Genomic DNA, 24,158 nt, shown 5'->3' on the forward strand with positions numbered 1-24,158 from the left:
CCAAACTCTGATTCCCCACCTCTGATTCCCCATATCTGATTCCCCGCCTCTGTTTCCCCGCCTCTGATTCCCCGCCTCTGTTTCCCCATATCTAATTCCCCACCTCTGATGCACCAACTCTGATTCCCCGCCTCTGATTCCCCAGCTCTGATTCCCCGCCTCTGATTCCCCGCATCCGATTCCCCATATCTGATTCCCCGCCTCTGTTTCCCCGCCTCTGATTCCCCGCCTCTGTTTCCCCATATCTGATTCCCCGCCTCTGATTCCCAACTATGATTCCCCGCCTCTGATTCCCAGCTCTGATTCCCCGCCTCTGATTCCCCGCATCCGATTCCCCATATCTGATTCCCCGCCTCTGTTTCCCCATATCTGATTCCCCGCCTCTGATTCCCAACTATGATTCCCTGCCTCTGATTCCCCGCGTTCTATTCCCTGCCTCTGATTCCCCGCCTGTGATTCCCCATTGTCTGATTCACCACCTATGATTCCCCACCTCTGATTCCCCATATCTAATTCCCCGCCTCTGTTTGCCCGCCTCTGATTCCCCGCCTCCGTTTCCCCATATCTGATTCCCCGCCTCTGAATCCCCAACTCTGATTCCCTGCCTCTGATTCCCCAGCTCTGATTCCCCGCCTTTGATTCCCCCCGTCTGATTCCCAGCCTCTGAATCCCCGTGTCTGATATCCTGCCTCTGATTCCCCGCCTCTGATTCCCCATCTCAGATTCACCGCCTCTGATTCCCCACCTCTGATTCCCCATCTCTGATTCCGCACATCCGTTTCCCTGCCTCTGATTCCCCGACTCTGATTCCCCACCTCTGATTCCCCAGCTCTGATTCCCCGCCTCTGATTCCCCAACTCTGATTCCCCGCCTCTGATAACCCAGCTCTGATTCCCCGCCTCTGATTCCCCGTGTTTGATTCCCTGCCTCTGATTCCCCGCCTCTGATTCCCCATCGCTGATTCACCGCCTTTGATTCGCCACCTCTGATTCCCCATATCTGATTCCTCGCCTCTGTTTCCCCGCCTCTGATTCCCCGCCTCTGATTCCCCATATCTCATTCCCTGCCTCTGATTCCCCATCTCTGATTCCCGGACTCAGATTCCCCACCTCTGATTCCTGGCCTCTTATTCCCGGCATCTGATTCCGGCCTCTGATTCCCGGCCTCTGATTCCCTGCTTCTGATTCTGATTCCCTGCCTCTGATTCCCCGCCTCTGATTCCCCGCCTCTGTTTCCCCATATCTAAGTCCCCGCCTCTGATTCCCCAACTTTGATTCCCCACCTCTGATTCCCCAGCTCTGATTCCCCACCTCTGATTCCCCGCATCTGATTCCCTGCATCTGATTCCCAGCCTCGGATTCCCTGCCTCTGATTCCCAACCTCTGATTCCCCACCTCTGATTCCCCATATCTGATTCCCCGCCTCTGTTTCCCCGCCTCTGATTCCCCACCTCTGTTTCCCCATATCTGATTCCCCGCCTCTATTTGCCCGCCTCTGATTCCCCGCCTCTGTTTCCCCATATCTGATTCCCCGCCTCTGAATCCCCAACTCTGATTCCCTGCCTCTAATTTCCCAGTACTGATTCCCCGCCTCTGATTCCCCGTGTCTGATTTCCTGCCTCTGATACACCGCCTCTGATTACCCATGTCTGATTCACCGCCTCTGATTCCCCACCTCTGATTCCCCATCTCTGATTCCGCACATCCGATTCCCTGCCTCTGATTCCCCGCCTCTGATTCACTGCCACTGATTCCCCAGCTCTGATTCCCCGCCTCTGATTCCCCACCTCTGATTCCCCATATCTGATTCCCCGCCTCTGTTTCCCCGCCTCTGATTCCCCGCCTCTGATTCCCATATCTAAGTCCCCGCCTCTGATTCCCCAACTTTCATTCCCCACCTCTGATTCCCCAGCTCTGATTACCCACCTCTGATTCCCCATATCTGATTTCCCGCCTCTGTTTCCCCGCCTCTGATTCCCCGCCACTGTTTCCCCATACCTGATTCCCCGCCTCTGAATGCCCAACTCTGATTCCCTGCATCTAATTCCCCAGCTCTGATTCCCCGCCTCTGATTCCCCATGTCTGATTTCCTGCCTCTGATTCCCCGCTTCTGATTACCCATGTCTGATTCACCGCCTCTGATTCCCCACCTCTGATTCCCCATCTCTGATTCCGCACATTCGATTCCCAGCCTCTGATTCCCCATCTCTGATTCCCCACCTCTGATTCCCCAACTTTGATTCCCCACCTCTGATTCCCCAGCTCTGATTCCCCGTCTCTGATTCTCCGCATCTGATTCCCTGCATCTGATTCCCAGCCTCTGATTCCCTGCCTCTGATTCCCAAACTCTGATTCCCCACCTCTGATTCCCCATATCTGATTCCCCGCCTCTGTTTCCCCACCTCTGATTCCCCGCCTCTGTTTCCCCATATCTGATTCCCCGCCTCTATTTGCCCGCCTCTGATTCCCCGCCTCTGTTTCCCCATATCTGATTACCCGCCTCTGAATCCCCAACTCTGATTCCCTGCCTCTAATTTCCCAGCTCTGATTCCCCGCCTCTGATTCCCCGTGTCTGATTTCCTGCCTCTGATTCCCCGCCTCTGATTACCCATGTCTGATTCACCGCCTCTGATTCCCCACCTCTGATTCCCCATCTCTGATTCCGCACATCCGATTCACTGCCTTTGATTCCCCAGCTCTGATTCCCCGCATCTGATTCCCCGCGTCTTATTCCCTGCTTCTGATTCTGATTCCCTGCCTCTGATTCCCCATCTCTGATTCTGCACATCTGATTCCCTGCCTCTGATTCCAAACCTCTGATTCCCCATATCTGATTCCCCGCCTCTGTTTCCCCGCCTCTGAATCCCCGCCTCTGTTTCCCCATAGCTAAGTCCCCGCCTCTGATTCCCCAACTCTGATTCCCCACCTCTGATTCCCCAGCTCTGATTCCCCGCCTCTGATTCCCCGCATCTGATTCCCTGCATCTGATTCCCAGCCTCTGATTCCCTGCCTCTGATTCCCAACCTCTGATTCCCCACATCTGATTCCCCATATCTGATTCCCCGCCTCTGTTTCCCCGCCTCTGATTCCCCGCCTCTGTTTCCCCATATCTGATTCCCCGCCTCTATTTCCCCGCCTCTGATTCCCCGCCTCTGATTCCCCATATCTGATTCCCCGCCTCTGATTCCCCGCGTCTGATTACCGGCCTCTGATTCCCCGCTCTGATTCCCCACCTCTGATTCCCCATATCTGATTTGCTGCCTCTGTTTCCACGCCTCTGATTCCCCACCTCTGATTCCCCGCCTGTGATTCGCCAGCTATGATTCCCCGCCTCTGATACCCCGCGTCTGATTCCCTGCCTCTGATTCCCCGCCTCTGATTCCACATCTCTGATTCACCACCTCTGATTCCCCGCGTCTGATTCCCCGCCTCTGATTCCCCATCTCTGATTCCCCATCTCTGATTACCCAATTCTGATTCCCCGCCTCTGATTCCCCAGCTCTGTTTCCTCGCCTCTGATTCCCTGCCTCTGATTCCCAACCTCTGATTCCCCATATTGATTCCCTGCCTCTGATTCCCTGCCTCTGATTCCCCAACTCTGATTCCCCGCCTCTGATTCACCAGCTCTGATTCCCCGCCTCTGATTCCCCGTGTTTGATTCCCTGCCTCTGATTCCCGGCCTCTGATTCCCCATCTCTGATTCACCGCCTTTGATTCGCCACCTCTGATTCCCCATATCTGATTCCCCGCCTCTGTTTCCCCGCCCCTGATTCCCCGCCTCTGTTTCCCCATATCTGATTCCCCGCCTCTGATTCCCAACTATGATTCCCCGCCTCTGATTCCCCATATCTGATTCCCCGCCTCTGATTCCCCAGCTCTGATTCCCTGCCTCTGATTCCCCGCGTTCTATTCCCTGCCTCTGATTCCCCGCCTGTGATTCCCCATCTCTGATTCACCACCTCTGATTCCCCACCACTGATTCCCCATATCTAATTCCCCGCCTCTGTTTGCCCGCCTCTGATTCCCCGCCTCTGTTTCCCCATATCTGATTCCCCGCCTCTGAATCCCCAACTCTGATTCCCTGCCTCTGATTCCCCAGCTTCATTCCCCACCTTTGATTCCCCCCGTCTGATTCCCAGCCTCTGTATCCCCGTGTCTGATAACCTGCCTCTGATTCCCCGCCTCTGATTCTCCATCTCAGATTCACCGCCTCTGATTCCCCACCTCTGATTCCCCATCTCTGATTCCGCACATCCGATTCCCTGCCTCTGATTCCCCGACTCTGATTCCCCACCTCTGATTCCCGAGCTCTGATTCCCCGCCTCCGATTCCCCAACTCTGATTCCCCGCCTCTGATTCCCCAGTTCTGATTCCCCACCTCTGATTCCCCGTGTTTGATCCCCTGCCTCTGATTCCCCGCCTCTGATTCCCCATCTCTGATTCACCGCCTTTGATTCGCCACCTCTGATTCCCCATATCTGATTCCTCGCCACTGTTTCCCCGCCTCTGATTCCCCGCCTCTGATTCCCCATATCTCATTCCCCGCCTCTGATTCCCCATCTCTGATTCCCGGACTCTGATTCCCCACCTCTGATTCCCGACCTGTTATTCCCGGCATCTGATTCCGGCCTCTGATTCCCGGCCTCTGATTCCCTGCTTCTGATTCTGATTCCCCACCTCTGATTCCCGAGCTCTGATTCCCCGCCTCCGATTCCCCAACTCTGATTCCCCGCCTCTGATTCCGCACATCTAATTCCCTGCCTCTGATTCCCCAACTCTGATTCCCCATATCTGAATCCCCGCCTCTGTTTCCCCGTCTCTGATTCCCCGCCTCTGTTTCCCCATATCTAAGTCCCCGCCTCTGATTCCCCAACTCTGATTCCCCACCTCTGATTCCCCAGCTCTGATTACCCACCTCTGATTCCCCATCTCTGATTCCGCACATCTGATTCCCTGCCTCTGATTCCCCACCTCTGTTTCCCCATATCTAAGTCCCCGCCTCTGATTCCCCAGCTCTGTTTCCTCGCCTCTGATTCCCAACCTCTGATTCCCCATATTGATTCCCTGCTTCTGATTCCCTGCCTCTGATTCCCCAACTCTGATTCCCCGCCTCTGATTCACCAGCTCTGATTCCCCGCCTCTGATTCCCCGTGTTTGATTCCCTGCCTCTGATTCCCGGCCTCTGATTCCCCATCTCTGATTCACCGCCTTTGATTCGCAACCTCTGATTCCCCATATCTGATTCCCCGCCTCTGTTTCCCCGCCCCTGATTCCCCGCCTCTGTTTCCCCATATCTGATTCCCCGCCTCTGATTCCCAACTATGATTCCCCGCCTCTGATTCCCCATATCTGATTCCCCGCCTCTGATTCCCCAGCTCTGATTCCCTGCCTCTGATTCCCCGCGTTCTATTCCCTGCCTCTGATTCCCCGCCTGTGATTCCCCATCTCTGATTCACCACCTCTGATTCCCCACCACTGATTCCCCATATCTAATTCCCCGCCTCTGTTTGCCCGCCTCTGATTCCCCGCCTCTGTTTCCCCATATCTGATTCCCCGCCTCTGAATCCCCAACTCTGATTCCCTGCCTCTGATTCCCCAGCTTCATTCCCCACCTTTGATTCCCCCCGTCTGATTCCCAGCCTCTGTATCCCCGTGTCTGATAACCTGCCTCTGATTCCCCGCCTCTGATTCTCCATCTCAGATTCACCGCCTCTGATTCCCCACCTCTGATTCCCCATCTCTGATTCCGCACATCCGATTCCCTGCCTCTGATTCCCCGACTCTGATTCCCCACCTCTGATTCCCGAGCTCTGATTCCCCGCCTCCGATTCCCCAACTCTGATTCCCCGCCTCTGATTCCCCAGTTCTGATTCCCCACCTCTGATTCCCCGTGTTTGATCCCCTGCCTCTGATTCCCCGCCTCTGATTCCCCATCTCTGATTCACCGCCTTTGATTCGCCACCTCTGATTCCCCATATCTGATTCCTCGCCACTGTTTCCCCGCCTCTGATTCCCCGCCTCTGATTCCCCATATCTCATTCCTCGCCTCTGATTCCCCATCTCTGATTCCCGGACTCTGATTCCCTGCTTCTGATTCTGATTCCCCACCTCTGATTCCCGAGCTCTGATTCCCCGCCTCCGATTCCCCAACTCTGATTCCCCGCCTCTGATTCCGCACATCTAATTCCCTGCCTCTGATTCCCCAACTCTGATTCCCCATATCTGAATCCCCGCCTCTGTTTCCCCGTCTCTGATTCCCCGCCTCTGTTTCCCCATATCTAAGTCCCCGCCTCTGATTCCCCAACTTTGATTCCCCACCTCTGATTCCCCAGCTCTGATTCTCCGCCTCAGATTCCCCGCATCTGATTCCCTGCATCTGATTCCCAGCCTCTGATTCCCTGCCTCTGATTCCCAACCTCTGATTCCCCACCTCTGATTCCCCATATCTGATTCCCCGCCTCTGTTTCCCCGCCTCTGATTCCCCGCCTCTGTTTCACCATATCTGAATCCCCGCCTATATTTGCCCACCTCTGATTCCCCGCCTCTGTTTCCCCATATCTGATTCCCCGCCTCTGAATCCCCAACTCTGATTCCCTGCCTCTAATTTCCCAGCCCTGATTCCCCGCCTCTGATTCCCCGTGTCTGATTTCCTGCCTCTGATTCCCCGCCTCTGATTCCCCACCTCTGATTCCACATCTCTGATTCCGCACATCCGATTCCCTGCCTCTGATTCCCTGCCTCTGATTCACTGCCTCTGCTTCCCAGCTCTGATTCCCCGCCTCTGATTCCCCGTGTCTTATCCCCTGCTTCTGATTCTGATTCCCTGCCTCTGATTCCCCATCTCTGATTCCGCACATCTGATTCCCTGCCTCTGACTCCCCACCTCTGATTCCCCATATCTGATTCCCCGCCTCTGTTTCCCCGCCTCTGATTCCCCGCCTCTGTTTCCCCATATCTAAGTCCCTGCCTCTGATTCCCTGCCTCTGATTCACTGCCTCTGCTTCCCCAGCTCTGATTCCCCGCCTCTGATTCCCCGCGTCTTATTCCCTGCTTCTGATTCTGATTCCCTGCCTCTGATTCCCCATCTCTGATTCTGCACATCTGATTCCCTGCCTCTGATTCCCCACCTCTGATTCCCCATATCTGATTCCCCGACTCTGAATCCCCATCTCTGATTCCCGGACTCTGATTCCCCACCTCTGATTCCCGGCCTCTTATTACCAGCATCTGATTCCAGGCCTCTGATACCCGGCCTCTGATTCCCCGCTTCTGATTCTGATTCCCTGCCTCTGATTCTCCATCTCTGATTCCGCACATCTGATTCCCTGCCTCTGATTCCCCACCTCTGATTCCCCATATCTGATTCCCCGCCTCTGTTTCCCCGCCTCTGATTCCCCGCCTCTGTTTCCCCATATCGAATTCCCCACCTCTGATGCACCAACTCTGATTCCCCGCCTCTGATTCCCCAGCTCTGATTCCCCGCCTCTGATTCCCCGCATCCGATTCCCCATATCTGATTCCCCGCCTCTGTTTCCCCGCCTCTGATTCCCCGCCTCTGTTTCCCCATATCTGATTCCCCGCCTCTGATTCCCAACTATGATTCCCCGCCTCTGATTCCCCAGCTCTGATTCCCTGCCTCTGATTCCCCGCGTTCTATTCCCTGCCTCTGATTCCCCGCCTGTGATTCCCCATCTCTGAATCACCACCTCTGATTCCCCACCTGTGATTCCCCATATCTAATTCCCCGCCTCTGTTTGCCCGCCTGATTCCCCGCCTCTGTTTCCCCATATCTGATTCCCCGCCACTGAATCCCCAACTCTGATTCCCTGCCTCTGATTCCCCAGCTCTGATTCCCCGCCTTTGATTCCCCCCGTCTGATTCCCAGCCTCTGAATCCCCGTGTCTGATATCCTGCCTCTGATTCCCCGCCTCTGATTCCCCATCTCAGATTCACCGCCTCTGATTCCCCACCTCTGATTCCCCATCTCTGATTCCGCACATCCGATTCCCTGCCTCTGATTCCCCGACTCTGATTCACCACCTCTGATTCCCCAGCTCTGATTCCCCGCCTCTGATTCCCCAACTCTGATTCCCCGCCTCTGATTCCCCGCCTCTGTTTCCCCATATCTAAGTCCCCGCCTCTGATTCCCCAACTCTGATTCCCCACCTCTGATTCCCCAGCTCTGATTACCCACCTCTGATTCCCCATCTCTGATTCCGCACATCTGATTCCCTGCCTCTGATTCCCCACCTCTGTTTCCCCATATCTAAGTCCCCGCCTCTGATTCCCCAGCTCTGTTTCCTCGCCTCTGATTCCCTGCCTCTGATTCCCAACCTCTGATTCCCCATATTGATTCCCTGCCTCTGATTCCCTGCCTCTGATTCCCCAACTCTGATTCCCCGCCTCTGATTCACCAGCTCTGATTCCCCGCCTCTGATTCCCCGTGTTTGATTCCCTGCCTCTGATTCCCGGCCTCTGATTCCCCATCTCTGATTCACCGCCTTTGATTCGCCACCTCTGATTCCCCATATCTGATTCCCCGCCTCTGTTTCCCCAACTCTGATTCCCTGCCTCTAATTTCCCAGCTCTGATTCCCCGCCTCTGTTTCCCCGTGTCTGATTTCCTGCCTCTGATTCCCAAATATGATTCCCCGCCTCTGATTCCCCATATCTGATTCCCCGCCTCTGATTACCCATGTCTGATTGACCGCCTCTGATTCCCCACCTCTGATTCCCCATCTCTGATTCCGCACATCCGATTCCCTGCCTCTGATTCCCTGCCTCTGATTCACTGCCTCTGCTTCCCCAGCTCTGATTCCCCGCCTCTGATTCCCCGCGTCTTATCCCCTGCTTCTGATTCTGATTCCCCGCCTCTGTTTCCCCGCCTCTGATTCCCCGCCTCTGTTTCCCCATATCTAAGTCGCCGCCTCTGATTCCCCAACTCTGATTCCCCACCTCTGATTCCCCAGCTCTGATTCCCCGCCTCTGATCCCCGCATCTGATTCCCTGCATCTGATTCCCAGCCTCTGATTCCCTGCCTCTGATTCCCAACCTCTGATTCCCCACCTCTGATTCCCCATATCTGATTCCCCGCCTCTGTTTCCCCGTCTCTGATTCCCCGCCTCTGTTTCCCCATATCTGATTCCCCGCCTCTATTTGCCCACCTCTGATTCCCCACCACTGTTTCCCCATATCTGATTCCCCGCCACTGAATCCCCAACTCTGATTCCCTGCATCTAATTCCCCAGCTCTGATTCCCCGCCTCTGATTCCCCGTGTCTGATTTCCTGCCTCTGATTCCCCGCCTCTGATTACCCATGTCTGATTCACCGCCTCTGATTCCCCACCTCTGATTCCCCATCTCTGATTCCGCACATCCGATTCCCTGCCTCTGAATCCCCGCCTCTGATTCACCGCCTCTGATTCCCGGCCTCTGATTTCCCGCCTCTGATTCCCTGCCACTGATACCCCGCCCCTGATTCCCCACCTCTGAATCCCCATATCTGATTCCCCGCCTCTGTTTCCCTACCTCTGATTCCCCGCCTCTGATTCCCCATATCTCATTCCCCGCCTCTGAATCCCCATCTCTGATTCCCGGACTCTGATTCCCCACCTCTGATTCCCGGCCTCTTATTCCCGGCATCTGATTCCGGCCTCTGATTCCCTGCTTCTGATTCTGATTCCCTGCCTTTGATTCCCCATCTCTGATTCCGCACATCTGATTCCCTGCCTCTGATTCCCAACCTCTGAATCCCCATATCTGATTCCCCACCTCTGTTTCCCCGCCTCTGATTCCACACCTCTGTTTCCCAATATCTAAGTCCCCGCCTCTGATTCCCCAACTCTGATTCCCCACCTCTGATTCCCCAGCTCTGATTCCCCGCCTCTGATTCCCCGCATCTGATTCCCTGCATCTGATTCCAAGCCTCTGATTCCCTGCCTCTGATTCCCAAACTCTGATTCCCCACCTCTGATTCCCCATATCTGATTCCCCACCTCTGTTTCCCCGCCTCTGATTCCCCGCCTCTGTTTCCCCATATCTAATTCCCCACCTCTGATGCACCAACTCTGATTCCCCGCCTCTGATTCCCCAGCTCTGATTCCCCGCCTCTGATTCCCCGTGTCTGATTTCCTGCCTCTGATTCCCCGCCTCTGATTACCCATGTCTGATTCACCGCCTCTGATTCCCCACCTCTGATTCCCCATCTCTGATTCCGCACATCCGATTCACTGCCTTTGATTCCCCAGCTCTGATTCCCCGCCTCTGATTCCCCGCGTCTTATTCCCTGCTTCTGATTCTGATTCCCTGCCTCTGATTCCCCATCTCTGATTCTGCACATCTGATTCCCTGCCTCTGATTCCAAACCTCTGATTCCCCATATCTGATTCCCCGCCTCTGTTTCCCCGCCTCTGAATCCCCGCCTCTGTTTCCCCATAGCTAAGTCCCCGCCTCTGATTTCCCAACTCTGATTCACCACCTCTGATTCCCCAGCTCTGATTCCCCGCCTCTGATTCCCCGCATCTGATTCCCTGCATCTGATTCCCAGCCTCTGATTCCCTGCCTCTGATTCCCAACCTCTGATTCCCCACCTCTGATTCCCCATATCTGATTCCCCCCCTCTGTTTCCCCGCCTCTGATTCCCCGCCTCTGTTTCCCCATATCTGATACCCCGCCTCTATTTCCCCGCCTCTGATTCCCCGCCTCTGATTCCCCATATCTGATTCCCCGCCTCTGATTCCCCGCGTCTGATTACCGGCCTCTGATTCCCCGCTCTGATTCCCCACCTCTGATTCCCCATATCTGATTTGCTGCCTCTGTTTCCACGCCTCTGATTCCCCACCTCTGATTCCCCGCCTGCGATTCGCCAGCTAGGATTCCCCGCCTCTGATACCCCGCGTCTGATTCCCTGCCTCTGATTCCCCGCCTCTGATTCCACATCTCTGATTCCCCGCCTCTGTTTCCCCGCCCCTGATTCCCCGCCTCTGTTTCCCCATATCTGATTCCCCGCCTCTGATTCCCCAGCTCTGTTTCCTCGCCTCTGATTCCCTGCCTCTGATTCCCAACCTTTGATTCCCCATATTGATTCCCTGCCTCTGATTCCCTGCCTCTGATTCCCCAACTCTGATTCCCCGCCTCTGATTCACCAGCTCTGATTCCCCGCCTCTGATTCCCCGTGTTTGATTCCCTGCCTCTGATTCCCGGCCTCTGATTCCCCATCTCTGATTCACCGCCTTTGATTTGCCACCTCTGATTCCCCATATCTGATTCCCTGCCTCTGATTCCCTGCCTCTGATTCACTGCCTCTGCTTCCCCAGCTCTGATTCCCCGCCTCTGATTCCCCGCGTCTTATCCCCTGCTTCTGATTCTGATTCCCCGCCTCTGTTTCCCCGCCTCTGATTCCCCGCCTCTGTTTCCCCATATCTAAGTCGCCGCCTCTGATTCCCCAACTCTGATTCCCCACCTCTGATTCCCCAGCTCTGATTCCCCGCCTCTGATCCCCGCATCTGATTCCCTGCATCTGATTCCCAGCCTCTGATTCCCTGCCTCTGATTCCCAACCTCTGATTCCCCACCTCTGATTCCCCATATCTGATTCCCCGCCTCTGTTTCCCCGTCTCTGATTCCCCGCCTCTGTTTCCCCATATCTGATTCCCCGCCTCTATTTGCCCACCTCTGATTCCCCACCACTGTTTCCCCATATCTGATTCCCCGCCACTGAATCCCCAACTCTGATTCCCTGCATCTAATTCCCCAGCTCTGATTCCCCGCCTCTGATTCCCCGTGTCTGATTTCCTGCCTCTGATTCCCCGCCTCTGATTACCCATGTCTGATTCACCGCCTCTGATTCCCCACCTCTGATTCCCCATCTCTGATTCCGCACATCCGATTCCCTGCCTCTGAATCCCCGCCTCTGATTCACCGCCTCTGATTCCCGGCCTCTGATTTCCCGCCTCTGATTCCCTGCCACTGATACCCCGCCCCTGATTCCCCACCTCTGAATCCCCATATCTGATTCCCCGCCTCTGTTTCCCTACCTCTGATTCCCCGCCTCTGATTCCCCATATCTCATTCCCCGCCTCTGAATCCCCATCTCTGATTCCCGGACTCTGATTCCCCACCTCTGATTCCCGGCCTCTTATTCCCGGCATCTGATTCCGGCCTCTGATTCCCTGCTTCTGATTCTGATTCCCTGCCTTTGATTCCCCATCTCTGATTCCGCACATCTGATTCCCTGCCTCTGATTCCCAACCTCTGAATCCCCATATCTGATTCCCCACCTCTGTTTCCCCGCCTCTGATTCCACACCTCTGTTTCCCAATATCTAAGTCCCCGCCTCTGATTCCCCAACTCTGATTCCCCACCTCTGATTCCCCAGCTCTGATTCCCCGCCTCTGATTCCCCGCATCTGATTCCCTGCATCTGATTCCAAGCCTCTGATTCCCTGCCTCTGATTCCCAAACTCTGATTCCCCACCTCTGATTCCCCATATCTGATTCCCCACCTCTGTTTCCCCGCCTCTGATTCCCCGCCTCTGTTTCCCCATATCTAATTCCCCACCTCTGATGCACCAACTCTGATTCCCCGCCTCTGATTCCCCAGCTCTGATTCCCCGCCTCTGATTCCCCGTGTCTGATTTCCTGCCTCTGATTCCCCGCCTCTGATTACCCATGTCTGATTCACCGCCTCTGATTCCCCACCTCTGATTCCCCATCTCTGATTCCGCACATCCGATTCACTGCCTTTGATTCCCCAGCTCTGATTCCCCGCCTCTGATTCCCCGCGTCTTATTCCCTGCTTCTGATTCTGATTCCCTGCCTCTGATTCCCCATCTCTGATTCTGCACATCTGATTCCCTGCCTCTGATTCCAAACCTCTGATTCCCCATATCTGATTCCCCGCCTCTGTTTCCCCGCCTCTGAATCCCCGCCTCTGTTTCCCCATAGCTAAGTCCCCGCCTCTGATTTCCCAACTCTGATTCCCCACCTCTGATTCCCCAGCTCTGATTCCCCGCCTCTGATTCCCCGCATCTGATTCCCTGCATCTGATTCCCAGCCTCTGATTCCCTGCCTCTGATTCCCAACCTCTGATTCCCCACCTCTGATTCCCCATATCTGATTCCCCCCCTCTGTTTCCCCGCCTCTGATTCCCCGCCTCTGTTTCCCCATATCTGATACCCCGCCTCTATTTCCCCGCCTCTGATTCCCCGCCTCTGATTCCCCATATCTGATTCCCCGCCTCTGATTCCCCGCGTCTGATTACCGGCCTCTGATTCCCCGCTCTGATTCCCCACCTCTGATTCCCCATATCTGATTTGCTGCCTCTGTTTCCACGCCTCTGATTCCCCACCTCTGATTCCCCGCCTGTGATTCGCCAGCTAGGATTCCCCGCCTCTGATACCCCGCGTCTGATTCCCTGCCTCTGATTCCCCGCCTCTGATTCCACATCTCTGATTCCCCGCCTCTGTTTCCCCGCCCCTGATTCCCCGCCTCTGTTTCCCCATATCTGATTCCCCGCCTCTGATTCCCCAGCTCTGTTTCCTCGCCTCTGATTCCCTGCCTCTGATTCCCAACCTTTGATTCCCCATATTGATTCCCTGCCTCTGATTCCCTGCCTCTGATTCCCCAACTCTGATTCCCCGCCTCTGATTCACCAGCTCTGATTCCCCGCCTCTGATTCCCCGTGTTTGATTCCCTGCCTCTGATTCCCGGCCTCTGATTCCCCATCTCTGATTCACCGCCTTTGATTTGCCACCTCTGATTCCCCATATCTGATTCCCCGCCTCTGTTTCCCCGCCCCTGATTCCCCGCCTCTGTTTCCCCATATCTGATTCCCCGCCTCTGATTCCCAACTATGATTCCCCGCCTCTGATTCCCCTGCTCTGATTCCCTGCCTCTGATTCCCCGCGTTCTATTCCCTGCCTCTGATTCCCCGCCTGTGATTCCCCATCTCTGATTCACCACCTCTGATTCCCCACCACTGATTCCCCATATCTAATTCCCCGCCTCTGTTTGCCCGCCTCTGATTCCCCGCCTCTGTTTCCCCATATCTGATTCCCCGCCTCTGAATCCCCAACTCTGATTCCCTGCCTCTGATTCCCCAGCTTCATTCCCCGCCTTTGATTCCCCCCGTCTGATTCCCAGCCTCTGTATCCCCGTGTCTGATAACCTGCCTCTGATTCCCCGCCTCTGATTCCCCATCTCAGATTCGCCGCCTCTGATTCCCCACCTCTGATTCCCCATCTCTGATTCCGCACATCCGATTCCCTGCCTCTGATTCCCCGACTCTGATTCCCCACCTCTGATTCCCGAGCTCTGATTCCCCGCCTCCGATTCCCCAACTCTGATTCCCCGCCTCTGATTCCCCATCTCTGATTCACCGCCTTTGATTCGCCACCTCTGATTCCCCATATCTGATTCCTCGCCACTGTTTCCCCGCCTCTGATTCCCCGCCTCTGATTCCCCATATCTCATTCCCCGCCTCTGATTCCCCATCTCTGATTCCCGGACTCTGATTCCCCGCCTCTGATTCCACATCTCTGATTCACCACCTCTGATTCCCCGCGTCTGATTCCCCGCCTCTGATTCCCCATCTCTGATTCCCCATCTCTGATTCCCCAATTCTGATTCCCCGCCTCTGATTCCCCAGCTCTGTTTCCTCGCCTCTGATTCCCTGCCTCTGATTCCCAACCTCTGATTCCCCATATTGATTCCCTGCCTCTGATTCCCTGCCTCTGATTCCCTGCCTCTGATTCCCGGCCTCTGATTCCCCATCTCTGATTCAACGCCTTTGATTCGCCACCTCTGATTTCCCATATCTGATTCCCCGCCTCTGTTTCCCCGCCCCTGATTCCCCGCCTCTGTTTCCCCATATCTGATTCCCCGCCTCTGATTCCCAACTATGATTCCCCGCCTCTGATTCCCCTGCTCTGATTCCCTGCCTCTGATTCCCCGCGTTCTATTCCCTGCCTCTGATTCCCCGCCTGTGATTCCCCATCTCTGATTCACCACCTCTGATTCCCCACCACTGATTCCCCATATCTAATTCCCCGCCTCTGTTTGCCCGCCTCTGATTCCCCGCCTCTGTTACCCCATATCTGATTCCCCGCCTCTGAATCCCCAACTCTGATTCCCTGCCTCTGATTCCCCAGCTTCATTCCCCACCTTTGATTCCCCCCGTCTGATTCCCAGCCTCTGTATCCCCGTGTCTGATAACCTGCCTCTGATTCCCCGCCTCTGATTCCCCATCTCAGATTCACCGCCTCTGATTCCCCACCTCTGATTCCCCATCTCTGATTCCGCACATCCGATTCCCTGCCTCTGATTCCCCGACTCTGATTCCCCACCTCTGATTCCCGAGCTCTGATTCCCCGCCTCCGATTCCCCAACTCTGATTCCCCGCCTCTGATTCCCCAGTTCTGATTCCTCACCTCTGATTCCCCGTGTTTGATCCCCTGCCTCTGATTCCCCGCCTCTGATTCCCCATCTCTGATTCCCCGCCTCTGATTCCCCATATCTCATTCCCCGCCTCTGATTCCCCATCTCTGATTCCCGGACTCTGATTCCCCACCTCTGATTCCCGACCTGTTATTCCCGGCATCTGATTCCGGCCTCTGATTCCCGGCCTCTGATTCCCTGCTTCTGATTCTGATTCCCTGCCTCTGATTCCCCATTTCTGATTCCGCACATCTAATTCCCTGCCTCTGATTCCCCAACTCTGATTCCCCATATCTGAATCCCCGCCTCTGTTTCCCCGTCTCTGATTCCCCGCCTCTGTTTCCCCATATCTAAGTCCCCGCCTCTGATTCCCCAACTTTGATTCCCCACCTCTGATTCCCCAGCTCTGATTCTCCGCCTCAGATTCCCCGCATCTGATTCCCTGCATCTGATTCCCAGCCTCTGATTCCCTGCCTCTGATTCCCAACCTCTGATTCCCCACCTCTGATTCCCCATATCAGATTCCCCGCCTCTGTTTCCCCGCCTCTGATTCCCCGCCTCTGTTTCCCCATATCTGAATCCCCGCCTATATTTGCCCGCCTCTGATTCCCCGCCTCTGTTTCCCCATATCTGATTCCCCGCCTCTGAATCCCCAACTCTGATTCCCTGCCTCTAATTTCCCAGCCCTGATTCCCCGCCTCTGATTCCCCGTGTCTGATTTCCTGCCTCTGATTCCCCGCCTCTGATTACCCATGTCTGATTCACCGCCTCTGATTCCCCACCTCTGATTCCACATCTCTGATTCCGCACATCCGATTCCCTGCCTCTGATTCCCTGCCTCTGATTCACTGCCTCTGCTTCCCCAGCTCTGATTCCCCGCCTCTGATTCCCCGTGTCTTATCCCCTGCTTCTGATTCTGATTCCCTGCCTCTGATTCCCCATCTCTGATTCCGCACATCTGATTCCCTGCCTCTGACTCCCCACCTCTGATTCCCAATATCTGATTCCCCGCCTCTGTTTCCCCGCCTCTGATTCCCCGCCTCTGTTTCCCCATATCTAAGTCCCTGCCTCTGATTACCCATGTCTGATTCACCGCCTCTGATTCCCCACCTCTGATTCCCCATCTCTGATTCCGCACATCCGATTCACTGCCTTTGATTCCCCAGCTCTGATTCCCCGCCTCTGATTCCCCGCGTCTTATTCCCTGCTTCTGATTCTGATTCCCTGCCTCTGATTCCCCATCTCTGATTCTGCACATCTGATTCCCTGCCTCTGATTCCAAACCTCTGATTCCCCATATCTGATTCCCCGCCTCTGTTTCCCCGCCTCTGAATCCCCGCCTCTGTTTCCCCATAGCTAAGTCCCCGCCTCTGATTCCCCAACTCTGATTCCCCACCTCTGATTCCCCAGCTCTGATTCCCCGCCTCTGATTCCCCGCATCTGATTCCCTGCATCTGATTCCCAGCCTCTGATTCCCTGCCTCTGATTCCCAACCTCTGATTCCCCACCTCTGATTCCCCATATCTGATTCCCCGCCTCTGTTTCCCCGCCTCTGAATCCCCGCCTCTGTTTCCCCATATCTGATTCCCCGCCTCTATTTCCCCGCCTCTGATTCCCCGCCTCTGATTCCCCATATCTGATTCCCCGCGTCTGATTACCGGCCTCTGATTCCCCGCTCTGATTCCCCATCTCTGATTCACAACCTCTGATTCCCCACCTCTGATTCCCCATATCTGATTTGCTGCCTCTGATTCCCCGCCTGTGATTCGCCAGCTATGATTCCCCGCCTCTGATTCCCCGCGTCTGATTCCCCGCCTCTGATTCCCCATCTCTGATTCCCCATCTCTGATTCCCCAATCCTGATTCCCCGCCTCTGATTCCCCAGCTCTGTTTCCTCGCCTCTGATTCCCTGCCTCTGATTCCCAACCTTTGATTCCCCATATTGATTCCCTGCCTCTGATTCCCTGCCTCTGATTCCCCAACTCTGATTCCCCGCCTCTGATTCACCAGCTCTGATTCCCCGCCTCTGATTCCCCGTGTTTGATTCCCTGCCTCTGATTCCCGGCCTCTGATTCCCCATCTCTGATTCACCGCCTTTGATTCGCCACCTCTGATTCCCCATATCTGATTCCCCGCCTCTGTTTCCCCGCCCCTGATTCCCCGCCTCTGTTTCCCCATATCTGATTCCCCGCCTCTGATTCCCAACTATGATTCCCCGCCTCTGATTCCCCTGCTCTGATTCCCTGCCTCTGATTCCCCGCGTTCTATTCCCTGCCTCTGATTCCCCGCCTGTGATTCCCCATCTCTGATTCACCACCTCTGATTCCCCACCATTGATTCCCCATATCTAATTCCCCGCCTCTGTTTGCCCGCCTCTGATTCCCCGCCTCTGTTTCCCCATATCTGATTCCCCGCCTCTGAATCCCCAACTCTGATTCCCTGCCTCTGATTCCCCAGCTTCATTCCCCGCCTTTGATTCCCCCCGTCTGATTCCCAGCCTCTGTATCCCCGTGTCTGATAACCTGCCTCTGATTCCCCGCCTCTGATTCCCCATCTCAGATTCACCGCCTCTGATTCCCCACCTCTGATTCCCCATCTCTGATTCCGCACATCCGATTCCCTGCCTCTGATTCCCCGACTCTGATACCCCACCTCTGATTCCCGAGCTCTGATTCCCCGCCTCCGATTCCCCAACTCTGATTCCCCGCCTCTGATTCCCCATCTCTGATTCACCGCCTTTGATTCGCCACCTCTGATTCCCCATATCTGATTCCTCGCCACTGTTTCCCCGCCTCTGATTCCCCGCCTCTGATTCCCCATATCTCATTCCCCGCCTCTGATTCCCCATCTCTGATTCCCGGACTCTGATTCCCCACCTCTGATTCCCGACCTTTTATTCCCGGCATCTGATTCCGGCCTCTGATTCCCGGCCTCTGATTCCCTGCTTCTGATTCTGATTCCCTGCCTCTGATTCCCCATTTCTGATTCCGCACATCTAATTCCCTGCCTCTGATTCCCCAACTCTGATTCCCCATATCTGAATCCCCGCCTCTGTTTCCCCGCCTCTGTTTCCCCGCCTCTGATTCCCCACCTCTGATTCCCCAGCTCTGATTCTCCGCCTCAGATTCCCCGCATCTGATTCCCTGCATCTGATTCCCAGCCTCTGATTCCCTGCCTCTGATTCCCAACCTCTGATTCCCCACCTCTGATTCCCCATATCTGATTCCCCGCCTCTGTTTCCCCGCCTCTGATTCCCCGCCTCTGTTTCCCCATATCTGAATCCCCGCCTATATTTGCCCGCCTCTGATTCCCCGCCTCTGTTTCCCCATATCTGATTCCCCGCCTCTGAATCCCCAACTCTGATTCCCTGCCTCTAATTTCCCAGCCCTGATTCCCCGCCTCTGATTCCCCGTGTCTGATTTCCTGCCTCTGATTCCCCGCCTCTGATTACCCATGTCTGATTCACCGCCTCTGATTCCCCACCTCTGATTCCACATCTCTGATTCCGCACATCCGATTCCCTGCCTCTGATTCCCTGCCTCTGATTCACTGCCTCTGCTTCCCCAGCTCTGATTCCCCGCCTCTGATTCCCCGTGTCTTATCCCCTGCTTCTGATTCTGATTCCCTGCCTCTGATTCCCCATCTCTGATTCCGCACATCTGATTCCCTGCCTCTGACTCCCCACCTCTGATTCCCCATATCTGATTCCCCGCCTCTGTTTCCCCACCTCTGATTCCCCGCCACTGTTTCCCCATATCTAAGTCCCCGCCTCTGATTCCCCAACTCTGATTCCCCACCTCTGATTCCCCAGCTCTGATTCCCCGCCTCTGATCCCCGCATCTGATTCCCTGCATCTGATTCCCAGCCTCTGATTCCCTGCCTCTGATTCCCAACCTCTGATTCCCCACCTCTGATTCCCCATATCTGATTCCCCGCCTCTGATTCCCCGTCTCTGATTCCCCGCCTCTGTTTCCCCATATCTGATTCCCCGCCTCTATTTGCCCACCTCTGATTCCCCACCTCTGTTTCCCCATATCTGATTCCCCGCCTCTGAATCCCCAAATCTGATTCCCTGCATCTAATTCCCCAGCTCTGATTCCCCGCCTCTGATTCCCCATCGCTGATTCCCCGCCTCTGATTAACTGCCTCTGATTCCCGGCCTCTGATTTCCCGCATCTGATTCCCTGCCACTGATACCCCGCCCCTGATTCCCCACCTCTGATTCCCCATATCTGATTCCCCGCCTCTGTTTCCCCGCCTCTGATTACCCGCCTCTGATTCCCCATATCTCATTCCCCGCCTCTGATTCCCCACCTCTGATTCCCCATCTCTGATTCCGCACATCCGATTCCCTGCCTCTGATTCCCCGCCTCTGATTCACTGCCTCTGATTCCCCAGATCTGATTCCCCGCCTCTGATTCCCCGCGTCTTATTCCCTGCTTCTGATTCTGATTCTCTGCCTCTGATTCCCCATCTCTGATTCCGCACATCTGATTCCCTGCCTCTGATTCCCCACCTCTGATTCCCCATATCTGATTCCCCGCCTCTGTTTCCCTGCCTCTGATTCCCCGCCTCTGTTTCCCATATCTAAGTCCCCGCCTCTGATTCCCCAACTTTGATTCCCCACCTCTGATTCCCCAGCTCTGATTACCCACCTCTGATTCCCCATATCTGATTCCCCGCCTCTGTTTCCCCGCCTCTGATTCTCCGCCACTGTTTCCCCATATCTGATTCCCCGCCTCTGAATCCCCAACTCTGATTCCCTGCATCTAATTCCCCAGCTCTGATTCCCCGCCTCTGATTCCCCGTGTCTGATTTCCTGCCTCTGATTCCCCGCTTCTGATTACCCATGTCTGATTCACCGCCTCTGATTCCCCACCTCTGATTCCCCATCTCTGATTCCGCACATCCGATTCAAAGCCTCTGATTCCCCATCTCTGATTCCCCACCTCTGATTCCCCAACTTTGATTCCCCACCTCTGATTCCCCAGCTCTGATTCCCCGCCTCTGATTCCCCGCATCTGATTCCCTGCATCTGATTCCCAGCCTCTGATTCCCTGCCTCTGATTCCCAAACTCTGATTCCCCACCTCTGATTCCCCATATCTGATTCCCCGCCTCTGTTTCCCCGCCTCTGATTCCCCGCCTCTGTTTCCCCATATCTGATTCCCCGCCTCTATTTGCCCGCCTCTGATTCCCCGCCTCTGTTTCCCCATATCTGATTACCCTCCTCTGAATCCCCAACTCTGATTCCCTGCCTCTAATTTCCCAGCTCTGATTCCCCGCCTCTGATTCCCCGTGTCTGATTTCCTGCCTCTGATTCCCCGCCTCTGATTACCCATGGCTGATTCACCGCCTCTGTTTCCCCACCTCTGATTCCCCATCTCTGATTCCGCACATCCGATTCACTGCCTTTGATTCCCCAGCTCTGATTCCCCGCCTCTGATTCCCCGCGTCTTATTCCCTGCTTCTGATTCTGATTCCCTGCCTCTGATTCCCCATCTCTGATTCTGCACATCTGATTCCCTGCCTCTGATTCCCCACCTCTGATTCCCCATATCTGATTCCCCGCCTCTGTTTCCCCGCCTCTGATTCCCCGCCTCTGTTTCCCCATAGCTAAGTCCCCGCCACTGATTCCCCAACTCTGATTCCCCACCTCTGATTCCCCAGCTCTGATTCCCCGCCTCTGATTCCCCGCATCTGATTCCCTGCATCTGATTCCCAGCCTCTGATTCCCTGCCTCTGATTCCCAACCTCTGATTCCCCACCTCTGATTCCCCATATCTGATTCCCCGCCTCTGTTTCCCCGCCTCTGATTCCCCGCCTCTGTTTCCCCATATCTGATTCCCCGCCTCTATTTCCCCGCCTCTGATTCCCCGCCTCTGATTCCCCATATCTGATTCCCCGCCTCTGATTCCCCGCGTCTGATTACCGGCCTCTGATTCCCCGCTCTGATTCCCCATCTCTGATTCACAACCTCTGATTCCCCACCTCTGATTCCCCATATCTGATTTGCTGCCTCTGTTTCCACGCCTCTGATTCCCCACCTCTGATTCCCCGCCTGTGATTCGCCAGCTATGATTCCCCGCCTCTGATTCCCCGCGTCTGATTCCCTGCCTCTGATTCCCCGCCTCTGATTCCACATCTCTGATTCACCACCTCTGATTCCCCGCGTCTGATACCCCGCCTCTGATTCCCCATCTCTGATTCCCCATCTCTGATTCCCCAATTCTGATTCCCCGCCTCTGATTCCCCAGCTCTGTTTCCTCGCCTCTGATTCCCTGCCTCTGATTCCCCATCTCTGATTCACCATCTTTGATTCGCCACATCTGATTCCCCATATCTGATTCCCCGCCTCTGTTTCCCCGCCCCTGATTCCCCGCCTCTGTTTCCCCATATCTGATTCCCCGCCTCTGATTCCCAACTATGATTCCCCGCCTCTGATTCCCCAGCTCTGATTCCCTGCCTCTGATTCCCCGCGTTCTATTCCCTGCCACTGATTCCCCGCCTGTGATTCCCCATCTCTGATTCACCACCTCTGATTCCCCACCACTGATTCCCCATATCTAATTCCCCGCCTCTGTTTGCCCGCCTCTGATTCCCCGCCTCTGTTTCCCCATATCTGATTCCCCGCCTCTGATTCACCGCCTCTGATTCCCGGCCTCTGATTTCCCGCATCTGATTCCCTGCCACTGATACCCCGCCCCTGATTCCCCACCTCTGATTCCCCATTTCTGATTCCCCGCCTCTGTTTCCCCGCCTCTGATTCCCCGCCTCTGATTCCCCATATCTCATTCCCCGCCTCTGAATCCCCATCTCTGATTCCCGGACTCTGATTCCCCACCTATGATTCCCGGCCTCTTATTCCCGGCATCTGATTCCGGCCTCTGATTCCCGGCCTCTTATTCCCTGCTTCTGATTCTGATTCCCTGCCTTTGATTCCCCATCTCTGATTCCGCACATCTGATTCCCTGCCTCTGATTCCCCACCTCTGATTCCCCATATCTGATTCCCCGCCTCTGTTTCCCCGCCTCTGATTCCCCGCCTCTGTTTCCCAATATCTAAGTCCCCGCCTCTGATTCCCCAACTCTGATTCCCCACCTCTGATTCCCCAGCTCTGATTCCCCGCCTCTGATTCCCCGCATCTGATTCCCTGCATCTGATTCCAAGCCTCTGATTCCCTGCCTCTGATTCCCAAACTCTGATTCCCCACCTCTGATTCCCCATATCTGATTCCCCGCCTCTGTTTCCCCGCCTCTGATTCCCCGCCTCGGTTTCACCATATCTGATTCCCGGCCTCTGATTCCCCGCCTCTGATTCCCCGCCTCTGATTCCCCGCCTCTGATTCCTTGCCTCAGATTCCCCATCTCCGATTCCGCACATCTGATTCACTGCCTCTGATTCCCCGCCTCTGATTCCCCGCCTCTGATTCCCTGCCTCTGATTCCCAACCTCTGATTCCCCACCTCTGATTCCCCATGTTTGATTCCCCGCCTCTGTTTCCCCGCCTCTGATTCCCCGCCTCTGATTCCCCAACTCTAATTCCCGGCCTCTGATTCCCCGCCCCTGTTTCCCCATATCTGATTCCCCGCCTCTGATTCGCCAACTCTGATTCCCCGCCTCTGATTCGCCAACTCTGATTCCCCGCCTCTGATTCCCCAGCTCTGATTCCCCGCCTCTGATTCCCCGTGTTTGATTCCCTGCCTCTGATTCCCCGCCTCTGATTCCCCATCTCTGATTCACCGCATTTGATTCGCCACCTCTGAATCCCCATATCTGATTCCTCGCCTCTGTTTCCCCGCCTCTGATTACCCGCCTCTGATTCTCCATATCTCATTCAGCGCCTCTGAATCCCCATCTCTGATTCCCGGACTCTGATTCCCCACCTCTGATTCCCGGCCTCTTATTCCCAGCATCTGATTCCAGGCCTCTGATTCCCGGCCTCTGATTCCCCGCTTCTGATTCTGATTCCCTGCCTCTGATTCCCCATCTCTGATTCCGCACATCTGATTCACTGCCTCTGATTCCCCACCTCTGATTCCCCATATCTGATTCCCCACCTCTGTTTCCCCGCCTCTGATTCCCCGCCTCTGTTTCCCCATATCTAATTCCCCACCTCTGATGCACCAACTCTGATTCCCCGCCTCTGATTCCCCAGCTCTGATTCCCCGCCTCTGATTCCCCGCATCCTATTCCCCATATCTGATTCCCCGCCTCTGTTTCCCCATATCTGATTCCCCGCCTCTGATTCCCAACTATGATTCCCCGCCTCTGATACCCCAGCTCTGATTCCCTGCCTGATTCTCCGCGTTCTATTCCCTGCCTCTGATTCCCCACCTCTGATTCCCCATATCTAATTCCCCGCCTCTGTTTGCCCGCCTCTGATTCCCCGCCTCTGTTTCCCCATATCTGATTCCCCGCCTCTGAATACCCAACTCTGATTCCCTGCCTCTGATTCCCCAGCTCTGATTCCCCGCCTTTGATTCCCCCCGTCTGATTCCCAGCCTCTGAATCCCCGTGTCTGATATCCTGCCTCTGATTCCCCGCCTCTGATTCCTCATCTCAGATTCACCACCTCTGATTCCCCACCTCTGATTCCCCATCTCTGATTCCGCACATCCGATTCCCTGCCTCTGATTCCCCGACTCTGATTCCCCACCTCTGATTCCCCAGCTCTGATTCCCCGCCTCTGATTCCCCAACTCTGATTCCCCGCCTCTGATAACCCAG

The sequence above is a fragment of the Narcine bancroftii genome, chromosome 2 (genome assembly GCF_036971445.1).
Source record: "Narcine bancroftii isolate sNarBan1 chromosome 2, sNarBan1.hap1, whole genome shotgun sequence".
NCBI classification, from domain to species: domain Eukaryota; kingdom Metazoa; phylum Chordata; class Chondrichthyes; order Torpediniformes; family Narcinidae; genus Narcine; species Narcine bancroftii.